Source organism: Tenebrio molitor, chromosome 6 (genome assembly GCF_963966145.1).
Source record: "Tenebrio molitor chromosome 6, icTenMoli1.1, whole genome shotgun sequence".
In the NCBI taxonomy this organism is placed as follows: domain Eukaryota; kingdom Metazoa; phylum Arthropoda; class Insecta; order Coleoptera; family Tenebrionidae; genus Tenebrio; species Tenebrio molitor.
This window is the reverse complement of record NC_091051.1, coordinates 8,951,114-8,963,972: the sequence shown is the minus strand read 5'-3', so window position 1 is coordinate 8,963,972 and position 12,859 is coordinate 8,951,114. Positions and strand designations below refer to the sequence as shown.

The 12,859-nt window shown below is 33.9% G+C and overlaps 1 protein-coding gene across 5 annotated transcripts in view; it reads left to right on the top strand.

The window, feature by feature from the left end:
- Positions 1-12,859, top strand: part of LOC138132897 (uncharacterized) — a 90,641-nt gene that overhangs the window by 43,182 nt on the left and 34,600 nt on the right. Inside the window, exon 1 of one of the 5 annotated variants that reach the window (XM_069050607.1) lies at positions 11,540-11,571. The exons of the other annotated variants lie outside the window; for them this stretch is intronic. The gene's annotated coding sequence lies outside the window, so the exon portion shown is untranslated. Of the gene's footprint in view, positions 1-11,539; positions 11,572-12,859 lie in introns of those variants that run through there. 5 annotated transcript variants of the gene reach the window in all.

Here is a 12,859-nt window from a genome sequence, read left to right as displayed (position 1 = left end):
GATTGTTTTATGTGATCTGCATGAAAATTACTCAATTCGCGTAGAACCTCCTCGACGTCACAACCACGTACTTCTCGTGCGCCGAATCCGCGCTAAAACAATATACAACATCCCGACACTCGTTTTCTCATCAACATATACCTATCTTGATTATGCAAACTTGCCAAGTGCCTTGTTAAAATGTAATTAGCCCACAAATTAATTTACAATTCCCCACTTCTGGTGCCGCCGAAATTGCAAAATAATCTGTCCCCACCGCGACGTGTTTCATCAAGATATCTCTCTTGACTGGCGACTTTTCTGCCGATCCTAGAAGTAACTGTTGTACACAAGTTGAATTCAAGTAATTTGAAAAAGGAATGCAGGAACACGTCCGTTTCAGCGTTCGGTGAACCATGAAAGTCGAAGGGATCCTTTCTCAAACACAAGGACACTTTGCTTCCATTAGATACAAGAACTTAGGCGCTGCCAAACAATAAACAGGACTATTGTTTCACGCCCCGATATCTCGGCCGAAGTGTCTTTATTGTTGTACCACACTTTCTGACTTGTAAGCTCGATGAAGAACTGCTTTACTATTACTGTACTGTCAAAACTTAATGGCTTTTTCGACAACAATAAAGTGTAATGTAACTTGCACTGAAGTCTGTCGACGCATACATTTCAACAAAAAACATAACTGAGAACAATGCGTTATTTTCTATTAAACTATACTAAAATTTATACTGCTTCTTTCAGTACAATAACTAAATTATACGTATCGATTTAATGCTTAACGACACAGTTACGAGACAAAGAGCTTATTAACTCCTAAAGCTTTGCAATCACTTCTAGGAAGGTTCAGAAAAAGTCTGGAAATTCTTTCCTAATAAAGCTTTACTAATCATCAAAGAAATTCCAAGCTAAGCTACGCATGTAATACGGTTCCTATTGTAAAAATTAGCAACGCAAATTAAATTAATTACAAAATTAAATTTTTGATATTTTATAATTATGTACTTTTTATCGACAAACAAAGCACAAAATTATTGTCACTGATACAGAAGCTACTCATTTACCTCCGCTACTACAGCATCGTCATTAAGTACCATCATTGGGAACAAATTGTGAGTACTTGAAGCCACATGTGGCAAATAAAAAGTTTGCTCCAATATAGCCAGGTGAATATAACGAGTGACAATTAAAATTTTCACTTGGAGTTGACTTTGAACGAGTTTTTATTTTTTCTGTTACTTTAGCAACACGCAAGAACGAACGACAAATGTCAGTCAGTACACCTTGAGTACAATTGAAACATAACCTATAAATTTTTGGCGGCATCAACATAACGGCGCGAAATGTTAAACTTTTGAAATGTTAAACTTGTCAGTGTCTAAGGTGCAACGGAAAACAAAGAATGATCCGTAGCCAACCCTAAGTGAAAATTTTAATAGTCACCCGTTATATACAGCTTGCCCATTGTAGCTTGGGCTATGAAGGATGCGCAAAGTTGAATAAAGAGGTCCTGGAAGCAGCAAAGAAATGCGACAAAAGCTGTAGCTCTTGTTACAACGCAACAATCTTTGTCTATTAAAAGCGCTTCACCATAATCCCGAAAAACTGTTGCTATAGGATTTTCACGTGACTCTGACGAGTCGAGCTGTAAAATTATAGAATTCAAATTATCTGCAAAGAGTCAGCGGTTGGTTTTTATATATTAAATAAATTTATCTGAAAAATATCTTAACACAAGGGTAATTTTTCTTTAAAATACAGCAAACATAAAAATTCCGCTTTGTTGATTTGGTAAATATCGTGAGGTCGAAAAAAAAATTAGAGTTGACTGTGACCAAAAATTTCAGTTGGCAATTCGTTAAGATTTCAATTATCAGATGTCAGTCTTAAAAGTTAAGTTAGTGATTTTGAGAACGTTGAAATCTTGATTTTCATAAAGCAGTTAATTATGTGTGACCTGTCGGTTGTAAAAGAATTTCCTCAGTTAGTGCAATGAAACAATGAGATTTAAAACTCCCGCGCCTTTATTCAACGGTGAGCACGCAGCTTGTTTATAAATCAATCCAACGATCAATATTCAGAGAGGTTATGTTTTGGGGGGCTCTTATTGTCAAGGGGTTTAATTTCGTGCCCAACAGACACACGATGGGGAAAAAAGTGCAAACCTTGTTTTTAAGGATAAGCTGAACTGTAGTAATTGTGCAAAAAATCTACCCAGATCAAGGTGATGAATAAATATATCTGAGTTTAATTCACCCCTGGTTGGTGTTAACTTTTTAGGCTTTTTTAAGTTTAATTCATTATAAAAATTGTTCACTAACGGTAGAAAAGCTACTGTTATAAATTTTATTTTGCTTTTAACATTTTTAACATTTAATCGTGATGTAGCTTTGTATCCCACTTCTTTGCATAGAGTCGATTTAAGTCAGTACGAAGAGTTGTCAGATCCGACGTATTCATTCGATCAATTTTACTGACGTCAATGGCAGTTTCGGAATGTAACTGCTTGGTGAAATCTGTTTGGTAAAGAATTATTTCCCTCGTCTGTTGGTGACATTATCTGTGTGATGAGTATTGCAAGTCCTCCACTATATCTTTGTCTTAACTACATTTTGATTGTGATGCAAATATCAGTGGCACTGCTTCATTTGTTGAAATATTGGAGTTTGCATTGATTGTTTTTGCCCCAGGATTTGCTCACGTATGTTGAGGAATGTGACAACGTCAATATCACGTTGAAAGCTTCTCGAAAGCTTCGTGTAACTTGCTGCTTAAGCTGTCCCGTATTAGCTATTGAAGTGTTGTGAAAGAAAAATAAATAGCTGCCCTAAATTTAAACCCGTTTAAAAAATCAACTTGTTTAACCTGCCAAATAAGAAATTAAAATAATTATAAATTAATCGTATTTTAGGTCATACAGAAATTAAAATAAGTATTACATACATTAAAAATTGCAACGTAAAAAAAAATTAAACATAAGGTAACTCTACCGCACGCCCTTTACAATTGGATCTAAACTGACGAAACAGAAATAAGCGAGGCGAGCTCACTACACATTATATGTGCAGTACATATTTATCGTTACAGCGTAGTTTTCTGACTTACAAGTCAAGAATTTCGTCTTTCTAGTAAACTTCTTCTGAAGAAAATCGATCCATTGGTTTTTGAATTAAATGGATTCAAACAGAGAATTAAATAGACAAAAATTTTTAAAACTGTTAACATTTCTTCTGTATTCCAAAAACTCGAAGACAAAAGTTTGAAAAGTATCGAGCCTATATATTTTTCTAGTGAATATTTTGTTATTTCTTTAGCTTATAAACGAATGTTTTTTACATCCCTTCTCGTTCATTTGAGTTTTTTTTTACTTCTTATTTCATCTTAACTTTTACTAGTTTCTTATCCTGTTTTTTTGTTATGCAATCAGCAACTACAAATTCTTATACAATATTTAAAGTAGTGTTTTTATATTCATACGCTCTTTTATTTATTTGATTATTATGCTGTCCACTAAGCAATTAAAAATGAATTTAGAATGTTAGTTATAGTCGTCGATTTGAGCGTGTTTCGATTGTAAGAAAGATTTAGTAGATTATATCTTGCGGATCTTTATTATTAAATTCGTGTTCCTTTTGTTGCAACCCATTGAAAGAAAATCGTGTGATCGTTACCGAAACATTTAAATGTCAAATCATTATTAAAATTCGATTCCACCTTGACACTTGAAGTGTAATAATCTTCGGGCGTACCTCACGTACTCCTTAAAATGTATTGATAGATTTGTTATTCACACTTACTCACACAACCCAGATTTATGGCCTTTTAATCACAATGCACGCATAAATTTTCACTTGAGTACTTTCGGGTGTGCTAGTTTATATTTAGCAGATCTTGATGGTAATACTAATAATTATAGATTGGTTTATGTTTATTTCGTGTAATGTGTTGGGATTTTAGCTGTTTGGGATAAGCTAACATAATACTGGCGATAGTATGCTAATGTCGCTTTCCTTTTATGGAGTTTGAGTAATCTCTTTGAACTTGGCCTCTAAAATCCTTCAAATAGAACAGACGTAAACGTAGAAATTTACTGACAGCTATTAACATTTGCATGATATTGGCAACGGCAAAGTAAAATAAATGATGACAGACATGTAGGGTAAGAGAGGGTGAAAAGCGGCGGCGGCGGCGGCGTCGAAAGGCTCAATCCAGAATTTAGAAAATGATGATAGAGATAAATCGTCTTCCTATTAATCACAAAACATTCGATACAAATAGCGCAATTCTGTGTCCATGGGGCGAAAATCAATCAGCCTAATCTGTATTTTAAGCATGACGTTCCGCTCGAGTTGTTGGGTAGTGTTTCAGCATTTAAATAGCCTGAAACTTTGAGGGGTAATTTATGTTGATAGTGGGGCATTAAAGGACAGGGTGTCGGATATTTAAATCTCCGGTGTTTCGTTCGTTCTATGCCGTCCTAGCTATTATGCTATCCCTAATCTAGCTCACGCTCAGTGATTTGTAACGCTGGCCGGTATAATCTATACGTCCAAATACTTTATTTTAATAGACGGTCCTGTGGCGGCGGCGCTATCGTCCGACGGCGGGCGTTGGTGGCGGCCTCGCTCCGTACATACAATGCACAATACAAATGTCACCGAAACAATAGGCGAATGCTTGTATTATCATTTATACGCAAAAGGATCGGTCGGAGGCTTTGCATTCGCGTGTTAACGCAAGCCTGTGATCTGATAATGGCACAGGATTTGCGGGCGTTTGTATCACGTCTGTCGACTATTTGTGATGCGCATATCTGATCTACTGCTCTACGAAGCAATTATCGCATGTGTCCGGATCCCCAAAGAGATATCTTAAAAAAATATCACACTTCTGATCTCTTAGCTAACTGGGTTGCGCACGCTTCACCGTTTCTCTAGTTCTCGTTACCTAAAAAAAATTATAACTTTTATTTGGAACTACCTCCACGATAATTCCTTGATAACTTCTTCCCCTCGTTGAAGACTTGAAGTTTTTCATATTTTTGAATTTGAATCATAACAATTTCAATTAGATAGGGAACGAGAAGTTGAGCATTTTGCCGAGTTGGCAATATCTGGCGATTTCATTTTTATTCGATCCCAATTTTGCTCCTTCACTAATTTTTCATATCTTTTAATCTTTAACAATACATCCCTAAAAAGGCCAGAATACGCGAACAAAAATATGATGCATGATACCAACACGGTTGGTGTCACCAGAACAATGAGTTAACACATGTCAAAGTGAAGTACGTGCCAATATTTTTATTGTGCGTGATTGGTGTTTTTTGTGTCAGTGTATTGTTAAAGGTGTCGATAAACACCAAACACAACAACAAGATTCTTGGATAGTTATAAATGTTTTATTAATTGAAAGAGGCATTCCTTAATTCCTTAAAAGTTTTTGCTCAAATTTTGTTGAAATTTGAATAAACTTTTTTCTGGCAAGATCCATCAGTTATTTTTTGCCGCGACAAGAATTTCTTGTTTCTATTTTTACCGATTCTGGTTGTTTCGCATCTGACGCTTTCAGTTTATTTACAAAGATAATCTCATAAAAATTAGCTAGGCATTTTTGTAATATTCAGCTTCTTTCATAAATCTCGCTTGTCTAAATGCTTGTTCGGGAGAAAACCGATAATTTTTATCATGTAGTATAAATTGGTAGTATCGATTTCCAAAACTACATACCTACATACATATTTAATTCTTCTTTCTCCAAAGAAATTAAAAACAAATTTTCTTGGCGTTTGACAATAATAGTCAGCAATGTCGTATCAGATATTGCTGTTTTTTTTTCTGTTTGTTACATATTTGACTTAAACACAAGTTTTGTTTATTTCTGTCAAATATTTTACACACGTCAACTTTACTTCGTAATGATAAAAAAGTACTAATAAAAATATTCATTCAATTATGTATTAACATTATTATACTTAAATTCAGGGAAAAAACAAAAAGATTCTATTCTTTTCGTACGATCTGAATGGGTTAAAAAAATCATCAATGTTACTATTTAAGGTTTTAAATTATTCTGGTATTACATTATTGAAGAATCTTATCCAACAATTTCTAGTTATAATTAGGTCGATTTTAGATCCTTAAAGTGGGTCATAACACACTAGTGCATTAAAAACATAATTTACCTACTAGTAACTTTTAATTATTCTCGATTCATCAAATCAATGAAATTCTTTTTCGTAGCACCTTTTCGACTCTAAGTTATTACAGCTTCTTTGACTTTTTGCAGAAAAAAAAGATTTTCTTGCATCTCAAAAAGGATTTTTTTCGACTTTTCTTTGTCTTAACCAAATATTAATTCACCATAGTAACTGCGCATGACCTTCTCTCGGGTAGTTTTTCATAAAACGTCACTTTGAAATGACATAAAATAATTTTTACACTATTATTGTTGTTTGGAACAATGGTACATGTTTGTGATGTTCATCAGTTGCTTGAGAAAGTACCCCATTTGGGCTAACGGCCACGTAGGTTACACGCGTGACATATTTATAAGAAAACACACTTGTACGGTATAGAATATAGAATAGTTCTCGTGTTTTCAAGTTATGGTTTACTTAATTTTGGATACAGAAGAAAATTATATATTCTAGTGATATATTGTCTACAATCATCTGGGATACCAACATTTCAAATAATTTGAAGTGCTCTTCTTTGAAGCTTAAAAATTCTATGACAAATCCAATGGAAGATTTATAACTTTTACTCTCTAAAAAAATACAATTTAAAAATAAACCAAACAGAGTATAAATGGTTAGGAAATTTATAGATCCACTTGTTTACCAGCCTCAGCTAGCGCAGAAGATTATGCAAAGTTTATTTAAATTTGAACAATCAAATAACCATCAGTTTGATTAAATTAAAATGGATAGAATATCTCGTATAATGAAAAAATTCTTCTTTTACTTATACAGATATCTAAGAAAACACATTTTCACAATTATTTTAAATACTCAAAAAATGCTATAATTTTTTGTTTATGCTTTATCAAAGTTTTTCGGTTTCTTACCGCACATATTTAAACTCCTAAGCTTTTCCTCCCTAGTCGCGTATTCATCTTTTTAACAAAATTTTGTTTCCCGAAGATCTACTGTAAGTAGTTATCGCTGGGGCCCGGACTCGGAGCGATATCTCCCTAGATATCTCCCATCTGATTTGTTTGTTAAGAGTGCGATGCTATTTTCCGTTTTAGGAACATTTCCGATTTCCTGTCACGTTCGCCGATCGATCCACTACCATTTTATAATAAACACCAAAGGAGAGATCGAGCTGGAAGAGTGTCGATAAACACGATAAACCTTATCACAATATAAAATACGAATGTTTAATCTTATTCAAGTGATCCGGTTCTGCACCATTTCGAAATGGAAGCGTAAAACGCGATCACATTTTGGTGACCATCGACTGTCGCTTACCATTCTTGTTATAATTGTCACATGAGAAAAATTCCAACAACTTTCTTACCCTGCGCTCGGAATTACAATGAGATTCCGTACTTTATGCAAAACAGCTCCGGGAATCTGAATATGTTAATATCATTTTCTACGCCCACTTAACTTGTGTTAGTTATGGGTAATTTTTTTACTTACGCTATTTTGGCTCTTTGCCTCATCGGACCCGTAAAAAAATTCTGAATACAATGACTCATCAATCAAAACCGTTGCGCGCCATGTTTGACTCTTGTTGTTGTTGTAAAACAGGTAGGACGAACAAAAAATTTACGCGTCTTAAGTCATAGTTTCAGTCGTTATTACATAACAAACGTCACAAACTACAGAACTGTTATTGACCACAATCTTTTTTTGTACCAATAAAATATTCTTCTGCTGGCAACAAAATAACAAAACCCTTTCATTTCACGTGTAGCTTTTGAAAAACAAAATGTATGTTGATTGTAAACGTTAAGACAACATTTGCAATTGCTCGTTTGCTTTATTAAATTATATTTTTACAAAAAATGTTTTGAATGATGCGCCCTAATTGATATTTGTTTAGTGTGTTTGCAATTTTGTATTGGTAATTGACTTTTTCCAAGTGAAACTCCAGTTGGCGCTATTTGCCTAAAATTTCAAGATAAATCAGTACTTTGCTGATCTTCGATAATTCGCTAATAAATCAATACGAAGCGATAATTTGTCGGGTGAAATTTTCAATCCGACTGAAACTAAAAAAAATATGATCGAATCTAAAAACGAAAGTTAATGATACTTCAATTGACGAGGAAGTAGTTGTGCATTCGCTTGATAATTTATTTATCATTTGGTAGGTGTTGACACAACAACTATTTAAATTTGCATCAATAAAATAAATTATTAATCAATCAAAGGCGATGCGACGTTAAAAAATGTATGGCACAACCGTAATAATTTATTAGAGAAAATAGAAACTATGATAGTAAAATATTTAAACTGGGTATTGATGGATGGGAATAATATTTTAATCGTTGCTGTGTTAGTAGGTAATTAATAACAATTAATTATTGGTAGGGACCTGTGTAACAGAAGCCAGATGTCGTAATGCAGCACGAAATAAATTTTAAAGAGAAAGCGTCTGCGATCAAGTAAAAGCCTAAACAATTTCTCTGCATTATCCTGAAGGAAATAATAACGCGAACACAATCGATCACACTTTCGTCAGCAAGCAAATTAATTTTTGTCAGTGTCAGTGTATCGATTCGCTCGTAAATCATTACAGATAAAAAATTGCATTGGATATCGTTAAAACACGATTATCGTTTTAGATAGACATTTCTTCAAATGTCGTGACATTTCCTTCCGCTTTAGTGCCTTTCAAGATATGAAACAGGAAGAAAATTGGTGATTTAGATTCGGTACGATATCAAGTTTGCCCGAATTAGTCCTTTAGTCGGTGCAACGATCCATGTTATTCGAATTTCAATCCCTCTTGAAACTTCTCTATAATTGTTAGGGGGTTGTTGTTAATTTGCCAAATACCTTCACCCCAACATCCTCCATCTGCCACCAAACAGATCTAACTAATCCCTTTCTGTCTCAAGAAACCATCATCGTATTAGAATTGTTGCCCAAATATTTTCTACTCTGGCTAGAAATTCACAGATCCGTCCAAATTTACTGGATTTAAAGCAGTCACAAAGGATCAAGCGATTTATCATTGCGGTCCTTCGAAGCTGACACACTATTAATGCTCTAAGTTTACGAATATTTTGCTTGCGTGTCCCTTGTTTATTTTAATAGGATACTACCAGGTAGAGTACAATTTAAAGTTAGTTCTTTTGTGCTAGATGCGACGCTTGTCGCAATTGTTAACAGTATGGTAAAACTCGGAAATTCATTACATAATTCCAATACCCTTCAACTTGATGGAGTTCACGTCGGGATCGTAATTGTATTTCTTTGTCATTTAATTGAATTCATTCGATGTTAGCAATACATCATCTATAACCTTTTCGTTTTTTACCAAGCAATTGTAAACGAAACAGCATTGAGCCAGAAGCTATGGAATTCCAGACAGGTGCATCGACACCACGAATGAGGAGGTAATTGCTCGGAGGAAATTTACGTTACGAGCCCAGAGCAAAGTTATTGCCAATTTTCTCGGAAAAACTTACTACGTCTAAATAAAATTCACTTTTAGCACTGTTACTGGTTTCTAAAAATTTCGCCGAAGCTCCAAATTCTATCGCGCGTTCAAATGAAATCCTGGGCTGGGCAGGCGTTGGAAACCGTCAATTGTTGTGCTTTTTTAAAGCGTAGATTAATAGGAGCATGTTGTTATTACCTCCACTGAAAGTAGCAGATAAAGTAAACCAGCTAAATAAATTTTAACAAATTCGTTTCTGAATCTAACATATTGAAAGCTGAAGTGCTCACTTCGTTCGACAGCTGAACTACCAGCCTGAGCACATAAAGCTTCATTTTTACTCCTAATAACATAATACAGATACATTTTTTTAGTTTATTATACAGGGTGTCTCAAAATTCGCGAATTCCAAATTTAGATCGTTGTAGGGGATCACTTCAGTAGTCCAAATATGGAAATTAAAAAAAAATCAGGACTCCCCCCACAAAGATACATTGGTCTGAAGGTGCACTATTTGAAGTGCGTTTTCTTCAAATACATGCTGAAAAGTTCAGTGTTTATTGTTATTTATGGTGTAGATGATTGTGGAAAATAATAACGTAAAACATCTTTTTGAAAAATAGCTTTACTTTGGAGTAAAAAAAATCCTAAATTTTTGTAATTTTTCTTAAAAATGGAACGGCGATGTAGCTAGAATAGTATTTTGTCACTGTGGATATGAAGGCTGCTGTGTGTTGAACAAAATTAAAGTGCTTATATCTTCTTCAGGAAGAGCGAATTTTTTCGAGCTCGACGCTCTGAATTCGGAATTCGCGAATTTTGAGACACCCTGTATTATACAGATTATTTTATAGGTAAGAAATCAAAACAAATATAAACGGCCGCCTTAGTGGAAAAGTTTTTTTAACAAATATATTCAGTGTGAGAAAAACAACTGTGAAATTAAAATTGTTATAAAAAGAAACATGTAACCTTGAATTAATGAAACAAAGCGTCAAAATCAAATCAGAGATGGGAATGTTGACTCACGAACAACAAAATTAAGCGCTGTAAAAAAAGAAATTCCGAAAGATCTTAAAACCTATACCAACAGGAATTTTCTTATTTACATATTATAAAATTCTCTTTATTCTTTGGGAAAAAATCCGCTCCTAATAACAACCACTTTTGAGATTTTATATAAATTATTCAGAGAATAAAGAGAAAACTGTTTTCGAATTTTTTGAGCGTTTTCGCATCATAAGACAGGATCCTAACTGTACGTACCGGGAATACTTATTTATATTTTACAAGTTAAATAAGCTGGCTGCAAACATTCTTTATTGATTTTGAATTAACATGATGTCATATTTTAATAATAAATAGGAACTGTACGCCTATACAACACATACAATCAACTTAAATATGAATAAAGATGAATGGAGGAGTCCCCATTTACATTTATTTCAATGAAACATTTTATGTAATGTGACGGAGGAGAGTATAGACAAAGAAGACGAAAATAATTATCAGTTTAGTTACAATCTTCGCCCTTGACACATTGTGAACGCAACACGCAAAGGACTTCTTTTCAACAAATTCGTCCTAAAAAAGCTCGCAGTTTTAAACTTAATTTGCTCACGAATATCGGTTTTTGTCGAATAAATTGATAGTCAAGGCTAGATTCTGCACACACGATCAGACTAATGATAATAACAATTTTGTAATGTATTATTAGAGAATTTAACAAAAACATTTGCACTGAGGACCTTCAGAATGAAGTTTTTTGATACCGTTACATCCGTTTGTATCACATCGCCTTGCGTAAAATTTATGCAATTATTATCTGAATAAAATGATCCAATCGTGAGAAATTCACATATTTCGTTTATAAAGTGAATTCCTGTGTGATCATGTTCAGTTTTATTTAACACTTTATAACACTACAATGGTAATTGTTTGAGTGCAACATCGTTAGGTAAGGAAAACGTATTGTGTTGCTTGGGTTTTTTATTTATTTGCTTTGATTCGGGCCCAAAGACACTGAGCAAATATTTGTGAAACTAAGGGACAAGGCTTGAAAGCAAACTTCATTACTTTCCGTTAATTAAGCAATAATTAAGTCTACATCTCTTCACTTGGAAAACGCTTAGAACAGGTCAGTTCTGTATTTGCTTTATCATTCCGTTAATTAATTCTCTGTTTGTTCATGATAAAGTATAAATCGGAACTGAACATGTCGATGGATCATCTGAAATTAACTTTGAACCCCTCAGGACGTAATTAAAAGTGGGAGTGTTGGAATCTTCTTTTCTAAAAACTAAAGAGAAACGTAGTTTGCATGCGTGAAACTAGTTACTCAAAAAATCGAAGATTATTGGAGCAATGTTGCAAAATAGCTAGACTGGTTTTTATTACGGAATGCTGCAATTTTTTCAAATTAACTTCAAGTGGAAAAAACGGAATGAATTAAATGATATAATAGCTAATTTGGTAGGAAGCAATTTATAGGAGAGCGGTTTCGATATGTTTAAATTAAAAAAAAAAGAAACGTTTTCAATCGGATAGATAGAAATTGTGCGGTCAGTTCAAATTATGAAATGAGTCTAATTGGTAAGTCTTGTAGTGAGCGTTTAAATTCGATGAATCTCTGGTAGCTTTCGAATATTTTTCGTCGATTTTGATAATGGCCGTGTTATTTATCGGGACATTAAGTGAAATCAGAAGCTATTGAAGCAATGTCTGTTCGGAGGGACATTTCTATTCCTAATTCCAATTTCAATCCTACCAATAGCTCCCCGACTGCGAGATACCATCTATTACATTAACTTTAGTTTACTGCATATTCCTTTAGGATTTCGACAGAATTTGCATTTTAAGGACCGCACTCCCTTTATGGGATAGGAAATTCTCGGCTCTAATAAAAGCTTTTTCCTATACTTTATCATTTTGGTCTGTTTGCGATATTTCCCAGTGTTTCTGCAACCACGATAAATCTTTGCCCACAAATATCCCAATAATGTGACAAAAAGTGCTTTTACCATCAAAAATACAGCTCTATCTGATTTATATTTTATAAGGCGGAAATATTATTACGATGAATTATAAATGATCGAAAAAGGAGTGAGATCTGGACGAAATTATTTATTCAGTAGACTGAAAAAGGAATTAATTTGTGTTTCTTTTTATTTTATAAATGTTCCGGACTCGCTAACAAGCAAAGTCGATTAATTGGATCCTGATTCCTGACATCGACATTTTTTAAT